The following is a 13471-nucleotide window of genomic DNA, read 5'->3' on the forward strand; positions in this document are numbered from 1 at the left end:
CAGACATGATCACTGTAGGTCCATTTGCATGCAAACTTCACAATCACCAGAAAGTGGAAGTAATCTCAGGGTCTATGCTGAGTTAGTTGGCAGGTAACAATCATAATCAGATACAAAGCTTCAGTAAAATAATGTGTAGCATCGTGTAGGTCCTTACCTGTTTTGTTTTTGTAGTTTTGTTTGTTTAGTTACTTTTCATGAAATATAGAGGCATTGTTTCATCATTGTGACTGCAACCTATACATTGTTCATCACGTTTCTACTCATACAAATCTCATGAAGATATGAAATTCTAAGAGAAAAAGAAATGATAGTCCAGTAAGGACTGCAGGGAGTCAATACACAGTAGAACTTCAGGGAATGATTAGGAAAGCCCTTCAGTATTACTATTACTCTTTGATTTTTTACCCTATATATCTATGGGGGAAAAAGTGGTACATGGATAAAATCAGCTAAGCTTTCCAGTCCCTTGACTCATCAAACTTTATCACAAACTAAATCTTTCATAATGCTCATGACATACCACAGAAAGGGGGCAACTTCAGTGCACTAGTGCCTGACTGTGACTGGCTCCTTGTTAAATTCCTCATAGTATCATGAACTCTCTTTCTTTCTTTCTTTTTTTTACCACTTGTGTTCAAATCAGATCAAACACAAACACAAAACTGATTTCCTTACAGAGAATTTGTGGCAATAAAATCCTTTAGTCATACAAACTTCCTCATGATAACTCAAATGCCATATGCTGAGGTTGAATCAATCCTGTCAGTGAATATTGCACAGACAATTCTGCTTACAACCAGTTATTGAAATAATCTGAAAATGCAATTACATCTATCGAATACACTGACCTAGAAAAGAATGACACGATGACTATGGCATGGAGTTTGAATTCAGAGCAGACATTTCTTTGAGAATCAGACACAATTCTGACAAGATTCCCATCGCAGAGGAAGTGTTGAATGCTGGCAAAGTGGAGAATTGTAATTTCTGGACTTGCTCAAAGTTTGATGAGTTAACCATGACAGTCCACCACCTGCTGTGAGCTGTCAGTTGATGACAAACCCATTGCCATGGCAACCAGCAAAGTTTAAAGTTTTTGAGGTTTTTCGAGCCACTAGCCTGGATGATAGGGAGGTAAAGTGAGTGCAGTGGCTGGTGATGGCATGCCGAGTACGAGAGTGGCTTGTCCATCAGTGCGAAGGTCATGGAGAGTGACTCTTTGGCTAGCGGATCTAGCTGTGGCTACAATCTCCTTCGCTCTCGTGAAACTCAAGATTAGGAAGATTAATTAAAATCAAGCCATATCTAATAATATCAGGCTGACGAATCAGCCTTCACACAGTATGTGATGTCTATGGGAATATGATAGATAGGTTCCTGGCTCTGTGCATGGGCATCTTTTTCTCTTTGGGTATTTGGTATTTTGTAATTCAAAGAAATAAATGAATTGAATAAAATCAAACTATCAAATTAGTCTTCCAAATGTAAGTATGTTTGAATGCCCATACACAAAGCAGTTTATCTGAATAGGATGGTTTAAGAAATTTTCATCCCTTCGACAAAACATGGAAATTAAAGATGACACCGCTGATGAGAACAAACTAACATAACTATGACACAATGTGCATATGCTCAACAAATGGTTATGGTGACATAGGCCTCACCATCTACGTACAGGAAAGAATTCATCAAGCCCTACCAAGTTCAGCACTAGTTCAAGGCAAAAATGGTGGGGTGATTTGCTAGGTTCATATCTTCTATGTGCATGTTCCTTCATGCGAGAATGAAAATATACAAATAAACCATGAATGTACTATCATAATCAATGATATATAGGGATGATATTGACATTATTATATTTAAAAAAAAAACAGAAATCAAAAAAGGCCAAAGAGAAGAAAAAGATAGCAAAATCATTTTTTCTTCATCAGGTCAAAGGAAGTCAATGATTATCTCCTGTTATTCTCAATCAAAACATGTCAGTAGCCAAGTCCTACTTCCCAAAGAAACTAATATTGTTTGGGGCAGGCTCTGCCAGTAAAGGCAGTCATTGCTGCTGTCATTTTCCACAATCAAATCCCCGCTTTAAAAGGTACTGTGTCATTTCTTACGACTGAAGTGGTTGCAACAGCAATTTGCTAAATAGGTACATCATGACTTTAGCAGTAAAACAGTGCTATGAAACTCTACTGACTTTGTGCAATGCTTCAGGGGTTCTAGGTCTCAGCAGGGAGGTGAGAGGAACCTCCCTGGTCTCAGTTTAGACAATACTGTAAAACAAGGAATGTACTCATGGATTTTGATTTCATATATTTCACAAGGGCCAAGATTCATGAAATTAACATCCATGTGAAAGTTTTTGTCTACACTTTATGCATTGAAAGTTTGTGGCATTTCATGAAAATTTCATGCCCACAGTCATCTCCAATTTGCGAAAATTTCCTGCCGCATATATATCATGTTTTACAGAGTTACATTTGGGGGCTGTCATCCAGTCAGATGTGCCGAAAGGACAAGAAGAAATGCTCTTTTCTACAGAAATTAGGATTTTGTCCAAAAACTTCATAAATGAAGTGACATACAAAAAGTAGGTCCCTACACTGTTGCCTATGTCATGAAAGGTTACAGAGATGGATTTACTGTCCTTAAATGCTGGTTGCATCCAGCCATCAGCTGGGCATTTCTGGGGGAAAACCACTTAATCTCCAAACTACGTCCGGCATGTTGACATTTTCTCTGTCTCTCTGGGAAGCCGGGCGGAAACCGGAGGGGGAGGTTGCACCGATCTTGGCCGAGGCTCCATCCTCCCAAGGCATTATGGGAGCTCAGCGAGAAAAGCTAGGTGGGTTCGCCGCCGCTGCCGGCTTTTTCCGCCAGTAATCCTGCCTAAGAACTCTGCTCCAACTCAGAAACTTGAACAGGCACGTCAGACAGGGAGCAAATATTTTGAATCAAGGATATCTAATTACCTTGAAGGATTTCAATTTAAGCTACAGTACTTCTTGCCACTGTTGCACATTAGGTTATTGATGTTGTATTAGATAATGCTTTATCTAGCAAATTTTAACATTACAGGACTATGAGAGGTTTTATGGAGTCAATGTCTTACAAAGTAGCTCGTTAGTCATCTACAAGTCGCCAGCAATGTTGGAGTGTTGCTCATGACTGCTTATATATCACTGACATAAAAAAAAAAAAAAATCTGCACATTGTTACACATAAATATACAGTATATCCCTATACTGTGTGTCCAAACCATGGTCAGTCTGAACTAAACATGAACATCACTTTATAATCAGCCTCTGTATAGGCCCAAGTGGGTGGAGGAACTAAATCTGAATGCTATCTACCTGATATGGGAGTATAAGGGAGGACCAAGGAAGTAGGCAAATGGTTACCATTTGGCTATTATCTAATCTCAGATGCATTTATTGCCACTGTTGTTATACAAAGGTACAAATGTATCAGCCACACACATGATTCGTTTGTACTTCTAAGGTTGTTGTGTCTAGGACAGACACATTTTAGCTCCCTGCTGATATCACATACCAGACATACTGTAGGCCTACATGGCATGACTATTCTATCAAATTACAACAGGGTGCTTAATTTTTTGTTGTCAGATTATACACTGGCATTCCCATGGATAAGACTTACAAATTGCCAAGAAATCCTCCTTTTGACATGCTGAAATATCTTTAGCACTACTTGATCCCATATGATTTACAGCACTGCTAAATTTAGAAAGAGAGAGCTACATTTAGGGAAGCAGCAAAACGTGGAGATCCTGCAATGCAGAGTGAAATATAAATTTTGTTGGAGATGCATATTGGTCTGGATGAAATGAACAAGTACAGCCAGTGGTTATTTTTGATCCATTAGGAAATCTATGAAGGACTGTAGCAGACGAGCAAAATTCAGGCCTAGAGCAAAACAGTCCCTGGGAATTCTGTGTCTGCTTCCAGGAAACTCTCTTTAAAGGGACAATTCACACTGACAGTGAAAAAGCAACATCTAAAAAAATCAAGACAGTGCAGTGAAAGTTGCCAGGCATGTTTGCTAAAGAGAGCGCTTGTATCATTGCCTGAAAAAAAATAAAAGCACAAACATCTGAGTGAGATTTTTCTATCTTTGTGCAAAGTTTGCTGGACACATCACAAATCATAGTGGGAACATAACTTGGAGCAAACCCATATCTGTCAGAAAACTTCCAATCAATGTTTTGAATACTCCCTGCAACCACGCGTAAAATAGGCATCTTTCTGGTGATGCCACTTTACATCAGTTTCACTTCAGCAAACCATCGAGCCACTCTTTCATTCCCATTACAGTTGTCAAAAACTCACAAATTTTCTCTTGTGCCGAAACATTACACTTTCCTTTTGCAGTGAGAATGGAAAGGTCAAACATCACAAGTTTTAAATGTCACAGTACAATGAAAAAGGGGCTCAAGATCAAATTTGAAAGCCAGTAAATGACAATTTCTTACATGACAATCCCAAGTTTCAGATGTCGACTTATACATTATTTGCTCTTGTTTCGTACAATACTGGGCACTAGAACTGTTTGACATTCAAACCACTGTTTTTACTTGGCAACAAGGATATTGAAATCATTCTGTTCTGAAAAAGAAATGAAAAATACGCTTGCAAGCCTAGTGGATATGAATATGGCACGGGATCATTTGGACATGCTTCAAATTTGCCATGCTACACTGTAATTGATTCAGCTATTCATTATTTGATGATACCATAGATATTCAGCAAGGCAGCAGCTACTAACAGCAATGGCCATACAAAGGGTGGGCAAACAAAGCAAAATCAATCACGTTTAGTGACAAAGTTATAAAGGGATTGAGGATGTAATGCATGTGTGACTAATTGATGCTTGACAATTTTATGAGCCAAATCCTGTCGAGAAAAAAAAAAAAGAATTTCATTTAGAGGTCTGATGTGCTCACCCGCATCCCCATTAATATTGAAAAGGAGGTTCTTACTTTGTCAAACTTCCCTACAAAAGTACAGTGGGGATTTGAAAAATGTGTTTTTTGTTTCATTGTGCTTGGCATACTTACTCTTCGATATTTTGTATGAGGCTTGAACTCTCGGGAATTGATAAATTCATGCATCCTATGAGCCAACTCCTTGGGTAATTCAATGACTTAAGAACTTTCACCAGCAGCAAAACTGAGATGGTAACAATTTAGATAGAGCACATGCAACAAAAATACTTTTTAAAATAATTCCTACTGTTTAGAAATAATTAGGTGCCACTTATATGCAACTTCCATACTCTGCCAGCTGCCTGTCTTCTGAAAATGAATCTTTTCATCCCTCTTCACCTTCCTCTTCTTCTTCCCATTTCATTCGCTCCTCTTCTTCTTCTTCTTCTGCCAATACTCTCCCCCCATCTTTGTTTTGGCGTTTGTTTTTGGTTAGTGTAATCAAATGATGATATCCCCTTATAGAGTGTGTATGAAGTAATGCCTCTTTGCATAATGTACAATACCACATCTACATGGAATAAACTACTTTTAGCTAAAACCTGTCCAGGTGCACCTTTTTTCCTATTATGATACCATAGTAAATCCAGATACGGTATATAGATAGGAAGTAAAATGCAAGATTCTGGCCAGGACACACATTGTAGTTTGCAGGTACATCTAGTCATACAGCAACACCCAAGAACGGGTAGGAGACAAAATGCCACATTCTGGCCCAGGTTCACATTGTATTCTGTGGGTTTGTTTAGTCACGTAGCTACGCCCAAGTATAGGTAGGAAATGGAATGCCAAGTTTGGGGTGTAGGCTCAGATAGCCCCTTGAGGGTATTTACACAGGCCAGGTATCACAGAATCTCTCCATTAAGCCATTACATTGCACGTACACTTTCACTTCCAGAATGAGAGAAACTCCTCTTCCTCGGGCATTCTCACATTTAACAGGGTTTAATATAAACCTCAAAAATTAGAATTGAAGGAATTTAAAGGCCTACAGTTGCCTTTTTCTCTGTCATAATTCAACATCTTATTTTTTCATGAGTTTCTCAAGTGAAAAAGAAGAAGAGAAACACATAAAAATGCAAACATTCCCCCCCCCCAAAAAAAAAAAACAACATATTTTTCTTCAAAAGCTCAGACCCTATGAACCCCACTGGATGTTACAACTAATTTTACTTCACAATTAACGAATATTTCAAGGTAATTGTGCAGATCGCAGAAATATCACAAACATTTGTGACCCGCTACAACAAAAAGGTCCTAAAGTCGCGCACGGTCGAAGCCGTGAAAATCGAGTTTGAAGTCAGAGCATCACAATTGGTCAAAACTTACGATTTTCTGATTTTGACATATTATTGGAGTCTGACATGTCTTCTATCATCTGTCGAAATTTTGAAGCAAAATGATGAAAGGAAAGACCCCCAAAATAGCGTTTTTCTGGCCATGTTTTTTGGCGTTTCAATGAAGCAGAAACTGGTTCGAAAATTTGGATTGAACGCCACAGATAGGCTCCGCCCCTAACAACGACCAGAGTGATCTCATTGGTCAGTTTGCTGCTTGCCGCTAACCGAAGCGTGAAGCTCGCACACTGCCAAGTCGACTGGAGCGTGCGGGCGGGGTGCGCTATGCCCAGCCGCTTCCCCTGGCATCCTGGTCACTGATTGGTCGGTGAGGAGACCGCCGACGCTGTGCTTGAATGAGCATTTCGGGGGTTGCTAGGGTTTACCTTCTATTGTCCATAGGTGAAAACTAACTTGCATGTCCCTTGATCGCGACTGCGTCGCAAGGAAAACTTTCAGGGCGCTTTTTTCGAAACGGTGATTTCCCAGACGTCTGGACATGCTCTCTTTTAAATATCGATATCTCCGCAGCCGATTATTTTCATAACATGAGTTATATATCAATTTAAAGCAGAAAGATTAGGGAATATTGTCATGCAATTTTCAAATAATCGACCTCGCCCGACTTTAGGATCATTTTGTTGTAGCGGGTCACATTTCAAGGCCAAGATAAAATCTAGACACTTTTGCAGGCTTGTTAAAAACAAAAAACACGCACACAAAAAGATAAAATCTGTATACAAATATTCAATGCCATGCACAGAATGTGCCATTCAAATACAGTAGAGTCCAGCCCCTCCACTGCACTTTTATTTTTCTGTACTTCTCAATGAGGAATGGGCACCTATATACGTTACAACACACGATGGCAGTGAAATATGCATTTTTCTAAATCTGCTCTTGAATTTTTGTAGAGGACAAAGCTAAAAATACCTGCAAAATGTTGCTGGTAATTCATAGACCTTGAACTTCCTATTCTGTCCACTTTTGAAACTCATAAAAATAGTTTTTTTTTGACAGACTGATTTATGAAAATAGCACATCATAAAGCATCAAGCTATAATAGAATATCATAACACTATTAATGGAAATCATTTTTGGAATTGTCAATATGGCATCCTGAGATAAATACAACTACCCGAGGATTCTAATCTATCACATAATTTTGAAGTCTTAATCAACTGCAAAATAACCATCTAATTGATTTTTTTTCCAGTCCATTGAAAACTGATATCAATGGAATCATGAAGATGTGACTAGAACTTGTTTCTAACTCTACATCATTCTTATCACATTGTGACAATTGCTCACATCAGTTTCAGTATTACCATCAAATGTATTATAAATTAAGCAGTATTGACAGTCAGGCTAGCACAAATTGTTTAAAGGAATGGGCCACTGCTCCGGCATAAGACAATGTATGTAATCTTTTTGAGAGTTTGATAAATACTACCTGTTACCATTGCCTGTCATATTCCATTATATTGTATGAGTTTGTTTAAGTACGTCTTTCAATAACACTACTATAATCAATATTTGTTAAAAACAACAGCAACAAACCCTACAGCCAAAATTTATTTAATAAGCAAAAACACTCAAATTCACAAATGTTTTTACCAAATATTGCTTTGTTTCTTTTCTAGAGTAGTATTGTTGACAATTGTTTTCAAAAAGTCCTCGGGACCAGTGAAATTAGTTGTAGAAATTTACTTTAATGTTTGGGTTTGAAAAAACAATAAGGTAAGCAAACTTTTTAGGTTCAGGCAAGGTAAGCTTTTTCATTATATTGAGTAAGTCATACCAATGTTTTTTACAATAAGGGTCTATGATAATGATTTGATGAAAACAGAGCTATCTAATTGTTAATAATAGCAGTAGATGAAGCATGCTGTATGTTAGAAAGTCTTTTTTGGTATTATGAAATACATGAAAATACACACTACATTATCAGAGATCTGTAGCTGCCTGTAAGAAATCATCTCGATGAATATGATCACTATGGGGGAGAAAACACCTGATGGAAATTTCTTGCAGAACGGAGTGCTGGGCGATAGCACTTGACCCTTATGAACCTTGACATACATGTGTATGCCAGGTAAACATATTTCTCCTGACCTGAAAAAACACAACTTCTGTGGTGAGCAAATTTGATGCGGATGTGTTCTACTTTAACACGCCTTAGGGCAGATAGTGTTCATGCTATGCAAAGGCCACTGGCATTTGGTTGCACACCAACCCTCCTAGAGCATGTTTATCTGAATCCAACATGTTGTGAAATACGACACTTTCTGTACAGTTGTTTGTTTACATCAACATTTATGCAGAGTAGAAACGGTTAGCACCTCCCGGTGCACAGGAACACAGTGTTAATACGATTGACAGTGTTTGTGCTTTGGCCAAACTCAGTGAAACTGGTCAAGTATTAAACATTCAGCAACATGTTCCAAATAAAATATACAGCATGCAGAAAGACTATATATATCAAATAAAACTTGATTTCAATTTCAATCTCAATCACCTCTCCTTCCTCTTCCCTTTACTCTTTCTCTGTATATTCTCATTCCCTTTCTTGCAATCTTATTGTACATTTCTGTGTTCTACTTTCACATTTCTTTAAGTCTACCTCTATTTTCTCTCTCTTCAGAAGGACATATTTTATATAAGCTTATTATCTTTTCATTAGGGTTCTAAGATTTGGTTAACTTCTGTTTCATTTCCCAAATTATGTCATACATTCAACATCATATACTTCAAGATTATATCTATTAGGCTGTATATGCTTACTTTAAAATTAGTAATATGTACTTCTGTCTTGTTTCAAACAGTATTATGTATGGTAAAATCATTGCCACTTATATTCCAAACTTCAATGGTGTGTTCATTTTGTGTCTTGTTTACCGTGAGTATAAGTGGAAATAAATGTCAGCGTCAATTCAATCCTGCTGCATGTCTTTTCTCTTTTTTCAATCTCTAATTTCTCTCTCTCTCTCTCTGGAGTCTGTGTGCTCTGGTGAATTGTATGTATGTATCATCACTCACATAGTTCCAAATGCCTATAACAAACTTGGCACACACACAGGGGTGATATCATATTTTATCTCCTTTCTGAAGTGGCCAAATTTCTTGATAGCCTTTGATGACTGGACAAAATCGGGGCCAAGATAAGAATCCATCAAAATGTCTGACAACACTGGAAGCAGAGCACATCATATGTTTTAAATAAACTACATACAGAAATATGTGACCCGCCACAACAAAAGGATCCGAAAGTCGCTGACAGCTGAGCCGAGAAAATCAAGCTTGAAGTCAGATCATCAAAATCGGTCAAAACCATCGAATTTCTGTTCTTGGCATAATGTTGTAATCTAATGTTTCGTTTGTGATCATCTGCCGAAATTATGAAGCCAAATGATCAAAGGAAAGGCAAAAAATTAGCATTTTTCTGGGCCATGATTTCCGACTTTCACCTGAACAGTGCCGTGTCCGAAGATTTGGATTTAGCGTGCAGTTAGACTCTGCCCCTAGCATCAAGGGAGTGATCTTATTGGTCAGTGCGTGGCATCCTGGTTACTGATTGGTCGTGCATAGACCGCTGGAGCTAAGCTTGAATGAACATCAGGGAGGTTGCTACGAGCGGACCTTCTATTGTTGAGAGGTGAAAACTGAAATACCTCCCCTTGATTACGATTGCAGTAGAAAGAAAACTTTGAAGGCAGTTTTCTCGAAACGCTAATTTCCTAGACCACTCAACATGGTCTCATAAAATCATCAATATCTCACCGAGTACTTTTATAAGTCGTGTTATAAATGAAATTACAGTGGAAAAGTAAGGAAATAATGTCATGTCAGTTTCAGAAAATTGACCTCCCTCGACTTTTGGATCCTTTTGTTGTAGCAGGTCACATATATTTTGCACTACATCGTACAGTGATGGAGGTCTTATCATGACTAAAGTAAAAGTCATACAAAACAATTCTAGATTGTGCAAAATCGTTAAGCCTACCAGAATTTCACACAAAAAAGCCTAATTCAATTCAATTCAATTCAATTCAATTCAATTTATTTGTTTTATTTTATTTGCCTACTTATGATACGGAGGGAAAAACATATTTCAGTGATATTGTCAGATATTTGGCATATTAGATGATTGGCAGGTAGAACAATGAGAGTATCTTTGGCCATTTACAAGTTTCTCATTAAATTGAATACCAGAAGGGTTCTTTTTTTTTTCCTGAATGACAGAAAATATGAGGGAGGTCAATTTTCAATCTGAGTCACTGCGCATTCTGGCTATTGAATGGAGAAACACAATGTCAATTGATGACTAAAGTTATGAATGAGGCTTCTATTAATTATCAAGATTTCTGATGTATTGTGTGTGCAAATATCAACCTCCCTAAATGACACCATCACTTTTAAGCAGCATTATGTTTTGAACTACTCCAGAATTTCTAAGACTTAGACTTGACAAGAAATTCAAGACAAAAGACACAATATCAATTCTAAAAAGTCAGCTGTTTACACCACTTTTTAAGGGTACTTTCAAAACAGATGCAAAGTAACCTGTATTGCAGCAAATTCATACCTCCTTAGCTTGGCAAAATAAAAAGAACCCAAAGCTATGCCCTACTTGTGGTAAAAGTCAGGCTTCTTACACTAAACAGGCAAGTAGCCATGCACTCTAGTTTGAAGCATGCAGCATTAAGCACCATTATAACTGGTACAGTAAAAGTAAAGTCTTACCTCTGTGTTTCTTCTTCTCTGGTGGTGATGCCTTTGGTGACCTTACATCCTTAAAAGCGCCATCTATTGATACTGATGAGGAGGAATGCTCATCATTTTCGGCTACCTGAGCTTTGCGGAAGTACTTTCGCTTTTGAGGCTGCTTGAACTCCGATCCCGACATGCGTCCCATTTCCCTCTCTGAGGCACCACTCCCATCAGTCATTTCAATGTCCAAACTTTGACTCTGCTGGATGCGCTTGTGCTTCAGTTTTTCCTCCACCGGTCCCATGGACCGACCCCCACTCATCCGCTCTGCATCCCCCTCATCAAAGGACACGTTGTCCTGGCAACTGGTTGTCCTCCGAAACCTCGACCTCCTGACCGCAATGTCGTCCCGCGTCCTGTCCACTGCTCTGCGGCGTGACCTGCTTGTGAGGTTCATTTTGGCGAATTACGTTTCGGCTTTGATTCTAAGAAGTCTTCACTTGAGCTCTCTGTGGACAGGTCACTGCCTTTCCTGCGACTCTGTGCAAGCACTGCTGACCTAGCCCAGCTGGGTGGGGCATTCCCCTGGAAGATATCCTCATTATCTGACAAGTCTTCAGTGGACTTCTGTGTAAATGACTCCAGCCTTGCTGCAGCAGCCATATCTTCCGGTCCAACATGGTAAATCCCACTATCTTCCGACTTTGTTTCCAAACCATCCACATGGAATATTGCTCCTGATCTTCCTTCATCCCCTTCGTCATCTGACTTTGCTCCATCTCCTCGTGAATTAGAGCGTCGCTTCACACTGCCCCTGCGATTGGTCAGTTTTTCCTTCATTTTTTCTATTTTTGAAAATAAACCCTGTTTGCTCCTGTCCTTGCTGTCTCCTTCATCCCCAAATGGATCTAGTGATCGACTGCGCTTCTTTAAGCTTTTCTTGTCTTCCCGCTTTGCAGATCGCCCCCTTTTCTCTCCCCTCCCAGGCACATCTCCATCCAAGTCATCACCAATCTGACTCTCTGGCTCTGACAGCGATTCTCCTGTTGCATGCATCGGCTCAAAGCGGGACCCGCTGCTGCTTGCTGAGGTCCGAGGCCCTGCGATGGGAGTCGCAGTGGCAGTTCTGTAGCAGTGTCTCGTTTCGCAGCTCATGGAGGTTCTTTATGGCCGAGAGGTACTCTGCCTGCTCCCGCAGCTTGGAGTTCTGCCGCTGCAGCACACACATTTGATCCATGAATCGCAGTAGATGGTTAAGTTGCTGTATGCCCTGGCCTTTCTGCAGATCCATCAGGTTGGGTGTCCCAACCACATCGGCGCTCTGGATGTTCTCCGTCAGCGGGGGCATCCGAGCCTGCTGTGGCGGGGGAGACTTGGTCTTGGCCATTCTGGTCTGATTTGTGTTCTCGATGCTCTTTAGCAAGTCGGCAATGGATCCCCACTCATCAGAGTCCTTGTGGGTCAAGCCTGGAGGGATTTTCTGGCCTTCCATTCTTCCATCGCGACCTTTGCGCTCTGCAGGTTTGCGATTTTCTGCCATGATTTCTACCTTCTCTGCTCAGGCAACAAACACAGCAACAACAACACAAGCTTTCTCCCTCTATAGCTGTGCGTACGTGGCAAACAAATTTGTAAATGACATTCTTGACACCCAAGGAAGGAAGCTGTCCCCAGGCCCTGTGAGGCAGTCACCAGTCCTCATACCTATCCCCAAGCGAAGCTGCGGCAAGGCAGTGTGACGTCTGCCTACGTAGATCGCTCCTTGCTACTGATCCTATTGTGTCCAGGAAGGATGTACTTGTCTGACGACAGCGCTATCACCATGTCTGGCACCGATCCAACCTCAGAGTCTGAACAGGCTGCCTCCCTGCCAACGAAAAATCAGAGGTTATTGTCAGAACTTTTCTGTGGTAATGGCACAGGTTATGAGAGAGTGAACGAGAGAAAGAAAGAGAACAAACACGAGACACACTGAGGTGGATAAAGTGAATCAAAAGGGAAGACATCTCCCACAGTGTAACTGACATATTGGAAACAGTTCAAATCCACTTTCCGCATCTTGTGATGACAACTAATGCCTGCTCAAGCAAGAAGAATTTGTCAGCACTTTTAGGAAATGATCACTCTTTCATCGATATAGTTGAAGATTTAAATGCACTCTACTGCAATGCAACAAAGTTCACCACCTCTGTTTCACAATACTTTTTAAATGCAAATTTAGCCATATGTTCAGATGAAAATAAAGACAAACATTTTAGCCCAAGAATATCCATGACAAAGAGAGAACAACGCTTGAATATTTCTGTGTGTGATTTAAAAGGTCTTAACAGGTGCAAAATTAATTTGGTAATAGCAGTTAATGATCAACAAAACTGCATAACCCACATACCGCAGTCTGCTTTCTTATGACTGACTTACT

At 39.7% G+C, this 13471-nt stretch overlaps 1 pseudogene; it reads right to left on the reverse strand.

Moving 5' to 3' along the window:
• The window catches only part of LOC139731338 (uncharacterized), an 82500-nt pseudogene that overhangs the window by 32681 nt on the left and 36348 nt on the right, over positions 1-13471 (reverse strand).

Source organism: Diadema antillarum, unplaced genomic scaffold, assembly GCF_040938485.1.
Source record: "Diadema antillarum isolate AM-2024a unplaced genomic scaffold, OU_Dant_1.0 seq00000368_RagTag, whole genome shotgun sequence".
Classification (NCBI taxonomy): domain Eukaryota; kingdom Metazoa; phylum Echinodermata; class Echinoidea; order Diadematoida; family Diadematidae; genus Diadema; species Diadema antillarum.